This window comes from Rhincodon typus, unplaced genomic scaffold (assembly GCF_021869965.1).
Source record: "Rhincodon typus isolate 14 unplaced genomic scaffold, sRhiTyp1.1 hic_rhity00003037, whole genome shotgun sequence".
In the NCBI taxonomy this organism is placed as follows: Eukaryota; Metazoa; Chordata; class Chondrichthyes; order Orectolobiformes; family Rhincodontidae; genus Rhincodon; species Rhincodon typus.
This window is the reverse complement of record NW_025968675.1, coordinates 1-10402: the sequence shown is the minus strand read 5'-3', so window position 1 is coordinate 10402 and position 10402 is coordinate 1. Positions and strand designations below refer to the sequence as shown.

Genomic DNA, 10402 nt, shown 5'->3' with positions numbered 1-10402 from the left:
CAAATTTCAAACAATGATGGACCTGAAACCCAAAGTCTTTCTGTTCTACAACACGACCCAGAGCCCTACCATTAATTCTATATTCCTGTCCTTGTGAATTATTGCATTTTGCTCGAACAAAATTTACCCAAATAAAATTCAATCCACCACTCCTCAGCCCATTGACCCAATTGATCAAGATCTTTGTGTCCCAGAAAGCCAATTGGCTGTATCCTTTATTATGATAGGAATTAAGCATCAATGTAAAGATGTTCTGTTTCATTTGCACAGGGAAGGGGAGCGACCAAATCTCGAATCCCATGTGCAGGTTTTGGTCTTGTGCACATATATTCAAAGTGGTTCAGTGGAAGTTTATTAGATTGAAACCTGGAATTCATGGGTTGTCATAAGGAGGATAGGTTGGGCAGGCAAAAAGGAAAAGGATTAGGCTCGAACTGCTGATTAAAACAGCAAAGTAATATGATGTGAGCCAGGATATAGGCTGTGGTGAAGTAGAATCTGTATGGGTTGAGCTTAGAAACACTAATGGACAGAAAATGATATTAGTGTTGCATATAGACCCAAAGCTGCAGTAATATTGGGGAGTTAGAGTTAGAGTTAGAATGGGAGTTAGAGATATAAGGAATAAAGTCATGGCTGTAATTATGGGTGCCATTCAACCGACATATAAATTGAGCAAATCACAACTGTAGCAATACGACAGAGGAGGAAATCATAGCGTGCATATGGTACAATTTTATGAATCAATACATTGAAGAAGCAGATGGATATTGGGTAATGAAGAAAGGAATAATTGACAATCCAGTTGAGCATGGGCCATTAAGGAAGAGTGACCACAATAGGATAGAATTCTTCATTAGGATGGAGAGTGATATTGACTTGATAGAGGTGTACAAAATGATCAGAGGTATAGATGGAGTGGACAGCCAGAGACTTTTTCCTAGGGTGGAGGTAGCTATTATAAGAGGGCATAGTTTCAAAGTGAGTGGAGGTAGATATAGGGGAGACGTCAGAGGTAGGTTCTTTACTCAGAGTGATAGGGGCGTGGAATGCATTGCCGGAGAGGGTAGTGGAGTCGGCCTCATTAGGGGCATTTAAGCGGCTATTAGACAGGCATATGAATGATAGTATAAGGTATGCGTGGAGGTTAGATAGACCTTAGGTTTAGGGTAAAAGTTTGGCACAACATCGTGGGCCGAAGAACGGTACAGCACAGTACAGGCCCTATGTTCTATGGTGTTTCTGAGACTAGGGTCCCATAATTAAATGAAACAAGTCATTATGGTATGAGGCATGAGCTCCTTGTGATAAATTGTGGATCAGTATTTAAATGGGTGATCAGAGATGGGTAATGGCAAACATTGAAAGAGGGTGTGGATAAGGTATAAAAGTTATTCATCCCAGTCTGGCATAAGAAGAAAATGGGAAACATGATCAAACAACGGCAGAGAAAGGGAAATGAACGGGTATTGAAATTAAGGAAACAGCATACAAATTAGGTAAATAAAACAACAGACCTAAGGATTGGGAACAGTTTAGATTTCAGCAAAGGGATTTAATAAAAACTAGAAAATAAAACATGAGAGTATGCTTGTAGAGACCAAACAAACCAATAACATTTTCTTTTTCTTTCATTCATAGGATGTGGGCATCACTGGCTCGGCCAGAATTCATCGCCCATCCATGATTGTCCAGAGGGCTGTCAAGACTCAACTGCATTGCTGACTGGCTGGAGTCACATGTAGGCCAGATCCGGTAAGGATGCCAGTTTCCCTCCCTAAAGGACGTTTGTGTGCCAGATGGGTTTTTCCTGACGAACAACAACGGTTTCAAGATCATCATTAAACTCTTAATTGAAGATTGATAGTAAAAGATTAGTGAAGACGAGTATAGGATCTCCTCACAATCAGAAACAGGGAAATTATAATAGGGTACAAAGTGATGGTAGAATTGACAACTCTGGCTCCTGTTTTGTATGTTCTCGACTCCTATCAAAATGCATCATCTCAACAGGAATCGTGTATTCAGTGGAATTTGGAAGGATGAGGGCTGATTTAATTAAAATTTTCCACATATTAATTGAAGCTGGTCAGGGGATAAAAAGGAACTAACCCACTGTGTGGATGAAGTGAGAGCTCAAATACCCTCCTCACCCCCAGTAATCAGACAAGATTCGAGTTTCTTTGTTCTCTTGTTTATTCGAGCATACGAATGAGGAATAAAAGAAGGCCACTCGGCCCCTCAAGCCTGCTCTGCGACTCAATAAGATCACAGCTGATCTGATTTCAACCTCAGCTCCATGTACCTGCATTTCCCTCAACATCTTTCATCATCTTGGTCATCAAGAATCTGTCTCCCTCTGCCTCAAAAAAGAATTTAAAGATTCTGCATCCACTGCCTTTTGACGAAGGGAATTACAAGGATTCACAACCATCTGAGAAAAATGTTCCTCACCATGTCAAATGGACTCACCCTTACCATTAAACAATGGCCCTCAGTTCTCCCACAAGAGGGATCATGTTTTCAACATCCACCTGGTCAGCTCCGTCAGCATCTTTTATGTTTCAATTTTGTTTATGCTAGGCCCACCCTGTCTAGCCTTTCCTCAAAAGGTAATCCACTCATTCTAGGTATTAATTGATTAAATCTCCTCTGAAATGCTTCCAACATATTAACAACCTTCTGTCAGTATGGTGAACAGAACTGAACACAGTACTCCAGATGCAAGTCTCACCAGTACAAAGGGGGGACTGCATGTATCTGAAGGTGGCCCATGAATTCCCACTTGCTTACAGTAATGCTTTTTCAGCAAGCTTAGGTCATTTACATTTACCCAATTACAGACTGACACAGGTTATGGTCAGATAGTTGTACAGTTTGTATTGTTACACCGACAGCATTGTTGTGGGATCACTCAAACCTCCCACTCTGCTGGCTCTGCAGAAATAATGACTGGCCTTGCAGCCAGTTCCGGCAGCCTGTTCTGTCCTGTATTTTTCAACTTCTGTCCTTTCAAGGACATGAATGATCCAAGTGGGTTTTTGACAATCCAGTAACTTTCTTTCCACTTTTGACTGTTTTAAATTTATTTTCCAGGGAATTGGAAAGGGAGAATTTACAGACAGGCAGCTCAAGTCAAACATTGGATCAAGAGCTGCCAGTAACACTCAATTCTCAGGAGCTTTGCACATGGAAGGAAAAAGCATCGTTCACAGTGAAGAGAAAACATACATGTGGTCTGTGTGGACAAGCCTTCAGTCAATTGTCTGGCCTGTCAATATGTAAATGCAGTGAAAACAGTGACAACAGTGACATCAGGCAGCACTTGCTTTGTAATATCATGGTCATGGATCTCAGTTTGAGTTAAGCAAGGGCCATTCAGCTCCTGATCTCCTTACATTCTTGGTGCAAACATGGACCAAACGGCTGAATTCCAAATGTGAGATTGACTATCCACTGTCTTAAGGCTCCATGTGACAGAGCATTGTATCAAGGAATAGTAGCAAAGCTGAAGTCAATGGGAATCAGAGAAAATTATTCTTCCTTTGATAGCCAGTTTTTGAAAAGATTGCGTCTTCCGATCTCAGTAAATCGAAACAAGGTGAATTTATTCAAACTTGTACCATATAAATGCGGAAGAGGCCTCTAAGTTTACCTCGGAGACGCTCTACCATTGACAGCTCAAAACAGCATATTAAGACACTTTCATGTCAGAATGGTTACATGTAACATTGGTATAAAATAAATTATATGTCAGTCATTAACCTCAAGAACAGGATGCTGTTCAGTTTCTTACAAAGTTCTGGGTCCTCTAATTTCAACAGAACTTCCAGTTCCACATTATCTTCCAAGATTCTCTATCCCCACCATCAGCTCACAGCACGCAAGCCTTCCCTTATGAGTAATACTTACATGACTATGTTAAGCTGTACAGATGGTCTCTGAACCTGAAGCAACTGCTGACAGTTCACTGTTATGGATATGCAGTTAAACTACCTGAGCCACAATAACTATGTCCTTATATGGTTGTATTTGACTCTTGGCCCTGTGCTGAACTTCTTGTCCAAGCTTATTCCTACTTGTTCTGTGTTTTAATGTTCCCTTCCTTTCCTTTGATATGCCCCTCGTGAACTCTCCTTTTGTCTTGGTTGGATAATACTGAATGCAGAGGAAGGTCTTGTGATTGCAGGAGGCCTGGTTTCTCTGTGGTGTGGGTGTCCTTGTCTCTATCCAGGTTGGGCGATCAGGTGAATCGAGTCCACGCAGACAGAAGGCCCAACATTCCCTGTTGTGAATGTGTTTTTATTCTTCCACAGGATGTGGGTATCAGTGGTCAGGACAGCATTTGTTCTTTATTCTGAATTCACCTTGAACTGATGGCAGTGGACAATTAGGGGTCAAACACATTTTTGTGGGTCTGGAGTCACTTGTATGCCAAACTGGGTGAGGACTTCTCTCCCGAAGGGACATGAATGAATCGGGTTTCAGGAAGTTAAAATCATGGTCTTTATTCCTGAAATCAGGTTTACATTCCAAATTTTATTCATTGAATTTAAACTCCAGCAGCTGCCGTGTCTCAGTCTCCAGGGATTACTAGGAGATATATCACCACTGCACTGCCATCTCCCCGTTGCATTGCCTTATTGTGGAGAATAACTTTCACTGTTCAGATCATTCCAGAGTGATAGAGAATAGGAGATGGCCATTCGGACCATCAATTCCAGACTGTTAATTCCTGGTGACAAAGTGATTGAATGAAAGGGAAAAGTATCAGCTGGTGCGTGTTTGCAACATGAACAGTCTGTGTCCATGTCGGGATAAATGTGGTTTAATGCAGATTGAAGTCTTTCCTGGGAGCAAGAAGCTGATGCAGAGACAATGTGAGCAAAATTAGCTTAGCTGCTACTACTAAGGTAACAACTATCAGCTTGTTGGTGTAAACAGCAGAGGATGGATTCAATCCAGCAACCTCTGGGTGATGGCCCAGCACGCTCCCACTACGCCACTCTGCCATTTCCTACCAGGTAACCCATAATTGATATAGATTGTTACTTGTTACTTCTTGCTTTTGAATGAGAGCACACTTATTGACAGGCCCTCCTGGCTATACAATTCCACTGTGTCACATCACCCAGAATGTGACAGCCAGAAAAAAAACACACACCCACACACCCACAAACAGCAATGTACCATTAACATACACACAATATCAAAGGGGCCAAACAGACCACCAACTCACTCAGATGGACAGACTTGAACTTGACAATTTATTTGACAAATGAACAGTTACATTCCTCATTCTGAAGAGCTCTGAAGAAGGATCTCTGACCCGAGAACGGTAACCCTGCTTTCCCTCCACAGATCCTGTCAGACCTACTGAGTTTAATCAGCAATTTCTGTTTTTGTTACATTCCTCATTGTTGTTTGTCTGTGGGTTGTAACATTCTCTAGATTATGTACAATGATGTTCAAAATCATCTGAACGTTATCATTCCTCATTCTCTCTTTATCATCCTTTTCTCGCCCTTCTGCCTTCCAAAATCACACCCCACAGCTTGTAGATTTTTTCACTTCTCCCTATGGCATCAAACACGTGAAATTTTGCCTGGTTCTGATGAAAAGGTCGTGGATATGAAATAAGAATCCAGTTTTAAAAGACACAGAGATAAACATAAAAAGGGTGAATTTAACAGGCAGAGGGAGTCTGTCAGGAGATGGGGGAGCATTTGTGTGTTGTCCTTTCCTCATCTCATCTCGGTTCAGCGTTCTGAGGGGTTCCATGCATTTTTCATTTTGCACATATTACTGCGGAGAGTTTTGCAGTCTCATATTAAAACCATCGATTTTAGGAACAGAAAGAGACCATTCAGACCATCAAGTCTTCTCTGCCATTTGAAGAGCTCGTGTCTGATCTGATAATCCTGAACTGCACTTTGTTGCCTTTCCCTATAACCCTTGATATCTTTACTGGTTAAAGATCTGTCGATCTCAGCCTTAAATATACTTAATGGCCCAGCCACAACTAACCTCTGCTGTAAAGAATTCCACCAATTCACAACCATATGAGAGAATAATTTCTTCCTCGTCTCCGGCTTAAAAGCATCACCCCATTCTGATATGAGGTACTCTGGTCCGAGACTGTCCTTGAAGGGAACCAACCTTTCTGAATCCAACCCTTTAATTCTCCAAAAAACCTGTATGTTTCAATAAGAAGCAAGTTTTTTTTTGTAGTACAGTGTCTGAGCAGACAAAGGCAATGAATTTCAGGGCTTCTTTCCATTTGGTTTCATCTCTGATGTGAAACTCTCACTGACTTTGACAGATCTCTCTGCTGTTTTAATGTCAGGAATTTGTGTTCATTTTAAGATTTTGTACATGAACTACAAATCCTCATTCCTTGACTCGAAACCAAACCTAGGGAACAGTAGTGGGAGGTCTGAATCCCAACTACTAAAGCACCAAGGAAGGTGCATGCAATGCTTGCAACCTTTCTTGTTGACATTGCTTTTTTACCTTTTTATTATTCAATTGAGAAATGATAGAGTAACTGAATTTTTAGCAGCCTGGAGAGAGGCTCTTTGGCCCATTACATCGTTGTCAGTCATCAAACATCTCGCTTCTAAACCCAGTTTCCAGTACTTGACCCAATTATTCCATGTCTTGACAGCTTCAGTGGAACAAAAACAGCTCTTTCAAACAATGACAGGAAAAGTTGTTGTTTGCTGGAACACAAAATGTATACCTTTCTCCTTGAAGACAGTTCTGAAAGCCAAAATCTTTTTGGAGAATTTGTCAGTTTTCCTCTTATTGCCAACAGCGTGGGTTTAAATCTCACACCGTTTGAAGTTACCGCTAAGAGCTCTCTTTTTCAACCTCTCTGTTCATCTGAGGTGTGGTGTCCCTTGGGTTAAACCATCACCAGTTGTCTCTTTCTAATAAGAAAGCAGCCTTGTAGTTCAGATGGAGTATGGCCTGACCTTACCCTTTAATATGCAGTTCAGTGTCCGACTTTGTTATATCCCTGGGATGCACAAGTGACGCTTTATTCTTTCTTATATGTACTGTGCATATTAGTGGTCCATAGGAGACAAATAGAGAGATTGCTTGTACACCGAGAAACAAATAAATTTAAATTTGACAATGGCTGCCAGGTAACCTAGAATGCCGAGCGATAGTGAACATTTCCTATACACAGAATTGCTCACCATACATCTGCTCAGTATTTTCCCCGTCTACCCACGTTATGGAGCATGCTCTGTGGTAAATGTTACAGACCCCGTATAAAGAATCTATCCAGCCCCATTTCATAAAATGGGATGAATCGATACGCGACATGCCCCGGTGTTGGCCACCATCTTTGGAGGAGGCAAAGAGAAGCACGGTGCATGTGCGGTTATCCTGGGCCAGGGGAGTGAATGTTATAAATGTCTCTCCTGACCTACAGGGATGGAGTTTATAAAGTCCTTTTACTGGGAGTAAGGAGAGGAGGACTTATACACAGCAAACTCCAAATCACAGAAATATTTGCTTCCTCTGTCATTATGTCCCATACTGACTGAGACAGCTTTTGTAAATTCTTTTTACGGCATGTTGGAAAAGGATTTGCAGATCAGAAACTCAAAACCAAATGACACAGCAAAATCTAAGCATGCCACTTCATTCTTCGTTCATTCAGCACTGGATATTATTGGTCTTTGAATGTAAGTACTGAGTCAAATAAAAGTAACATAAAGTTCCTTCCTTACATCTCCCAGTAACAATTGCCCAATATCTTAAATCTATGTCTCTAATAATTTTATTACCAGTGAAGAGGAACAGCTGCTTTATACCTACCTTGTCTAAATCTATCATAAACCTAGACACCTTTGTCAAAGAACACCTCAGTCTCCTTTGCTTTGTGCAGAACAACTTCAGTTTCTCCAACATGACCTTACAACTAATATCCCTCAGTTCTTTGACCATTCTGATCAATGTCCTTTCAATCATTCCACAGACCCTCACGTCCTTCGTGGAGATCACCTGTTTGTGCAGACCCGAATGCTCTGTGTTCAAGTGGGTGATGTTATCACACACGGGCAATTGCTCAGTGACATCACCCTGATTCCCGGGTATTTCCTGAACTGTGGGTTTCCTCTGACCCCAGTGCTTCTGATATCTTTTGAGCTGCAGACTCCAGCATTTGATTTTAAAGTTGAAGACAATGAAATTATTTCAGTATTTTTAACCAGTAATGTACACATTTTGCTTCATGTACTGTTCTCAATTATCTGACTCTGGTGTTGGTGCAACCCATTTCATCACTCACCTAATATCTCATTATGTGACTGGTGTCAAAAGTTGCTTTATAACAGTCCTGAATCAGTGACCATCCATTGTTCTGGTTCATCTCTGCTCTCCCTGATTAACTCTCTGCCATTCTCTAACCTCCTCTGTCTCCCTTAACTCAGGTTTTTTATTCAGAAATTCTGAAGAAGGGTCCCAACCCAAAACGTCAGCTTTCCTGCTCTTCTGATGCTGCCTGGCCTGCTGTGTTCCTCCAACTCCACAAGGTGTTATCTCTGACTGTAGCATCGGCAGTTCTTACTATCTCTGAGTAGGTATTTTATTGTTACTGCCATTGACTCTCTAAATGAGGTGTTTACAGCTGAACATTGCCTGACCATTTGCTGCTGGCAGTTATCTTCCCTGAGTAGCTCCCACAATGCTGTTGGGTAAGGAGTTATTCACCAAGTGATGATGAAGGGATTGTGATACGTGTCCAAATCAACGACAATTAATTTAAATCAATATAGGGCCTTTCAAATAATGGAAACTTCCAAGCTGTTCCTCAGGAATGTTATAATGCAACTTTTGACCCCAGTCACATAACAAGATATTAGGGACGTGACAAAATGTTTAATGGGCAAATATGTCGTTTTCAAGGAGTGTTATAAAGTGCAAAACTGATGTTAGAGAGAGATAGAAGTTTAGTGAGGAAATTTCACAGTTTGAGGCCTTGGCAGCTCAAGATTAAGGGGACCAAATGTGGGACAGTTAAAATCGAGAATGCTCAGGAGTTGGCATTGGAGGTAATGCAGATATCTTGAAGAGCATTTTTAAAAATTCATTCTTGGGGTGGGGGTGGGCATCGCTGATTAGGTTAGCATTTACTTGCCAGCTCTAATTGCCCTTGAGAGGGCTGGAGGCTGGCGGATATTACAGAGATAGTCTCCTCTCTATCGATCAAGAGATTTGAACAGAATGATGAAAAGTTTAAAATTTAGCTGCACGAGCACTGGGGGTGGTGGGTGAACAAACCTTGGTGTGAATACTCACGCGGGCAGCAGAGTTTAGGATGACCTCAGGATTTCATCACTTGGTGAATAACCTGTAACACCTTCCCTTACAGCATTGTGGGAATTTGTGTGGGAAGCTAAAGCTGCTAAGGCAGCAGCACATGGTGGGGAGAATGGGCAGTGGTAAAAACCTCATTCAGATAGAGTTAATGGAAGGAACAATAAGACACTAAACAGAACTCCCCGACACCCAATAACAGAGGCAGAGGAAGTTAGACAAGTGCAGAGAGGGGAATGTGAGAGGACAGTGAGGAGTGTGTAAGGACAGTTAAGTCCAGAGGTAACAAAGGAATGGATGAGAGTTTCAGTAGCAGATGAGCAGACGAGGAAGAGTCGGGTGATGTCACTAAGGTGGAAGTGGGCAGTCTTGGTGATGGTGGGGATATGTGGTTGAAAACTCACCTTGGGGTGAAATATTTCGCCATGGTTATGACATGTTTGTTTCAGACACAGGGAAAGGATTTACATGCATTAGGAAAGGCAAGGACTGATTATGGATGGTCAACATGTCTGTGTGTGATGTAATTCATGTCCCACTAAGTTGAGTATTTGCAGAGGTGACAAAGAAGATTGATGAAGGCAGAGAGGTAAACATTGTCTGGATGGACTTCAGAAAGGTGTTTGTAGAGGTTCCTCATGGTAGACTGGTTAGATCACATGGAATCCAAGGGGAGCTAGTGGTTTGGATCCAAAACTGGCTTGAAGGCAGGAGGCATAGAGTGATGGTAGAGTGTTATATTTCGGACTGGAGACCTGTGACCTGTGGTGTGTCACAAGAATCGGTGCTGGGACATATAAATGGTTTGGATAGAAGCATAGGAGGGATGGTTATTAAGTTTGCAGATGGCCCCAAAATTCATGTTGTCATGGACAGTGAAGAATGTTATCTCAGAATACAACGGGACCTTGATCAGATGGGCCAATGGGCCGAGGAGTGGCAGATAGAGTTTAATTTAGATAAATGTGAGGTGTTGCGATTTGGTAAGGCAAACTAGGGCAGGACTTATAAGTTAATAGTAGGGCCTTGGGGAGTGTCACCAAACAGAGACATTGGGGTGCAGATGCAT

At 41.8% G+C, this 10402-nt stretch overlaps 1 long non-coding RNA gene across 1 annotated transcript in view; it reads left to right on the top strand.

The window, feature by feature from the left end:
* LOC109927565 overlaps window positions 1–3770 on the top strand; it is an 8243-nt gene extending 4473 nt beyond the window's left edge. The window contains exons 3-4 of the long non-coding RNA XR_007261431.1: window positions 1642–1755; window positions 3097–3770. This is a non-coding gene — a long non-coding RNA (uncharacterized LOC109927565). The remainder of the gene's footprint in view (window positions 1–1641; window positions 1756–3096) is intronic.
* Window positions 3771–10402: the final 6632 nt, after the last annotated feature.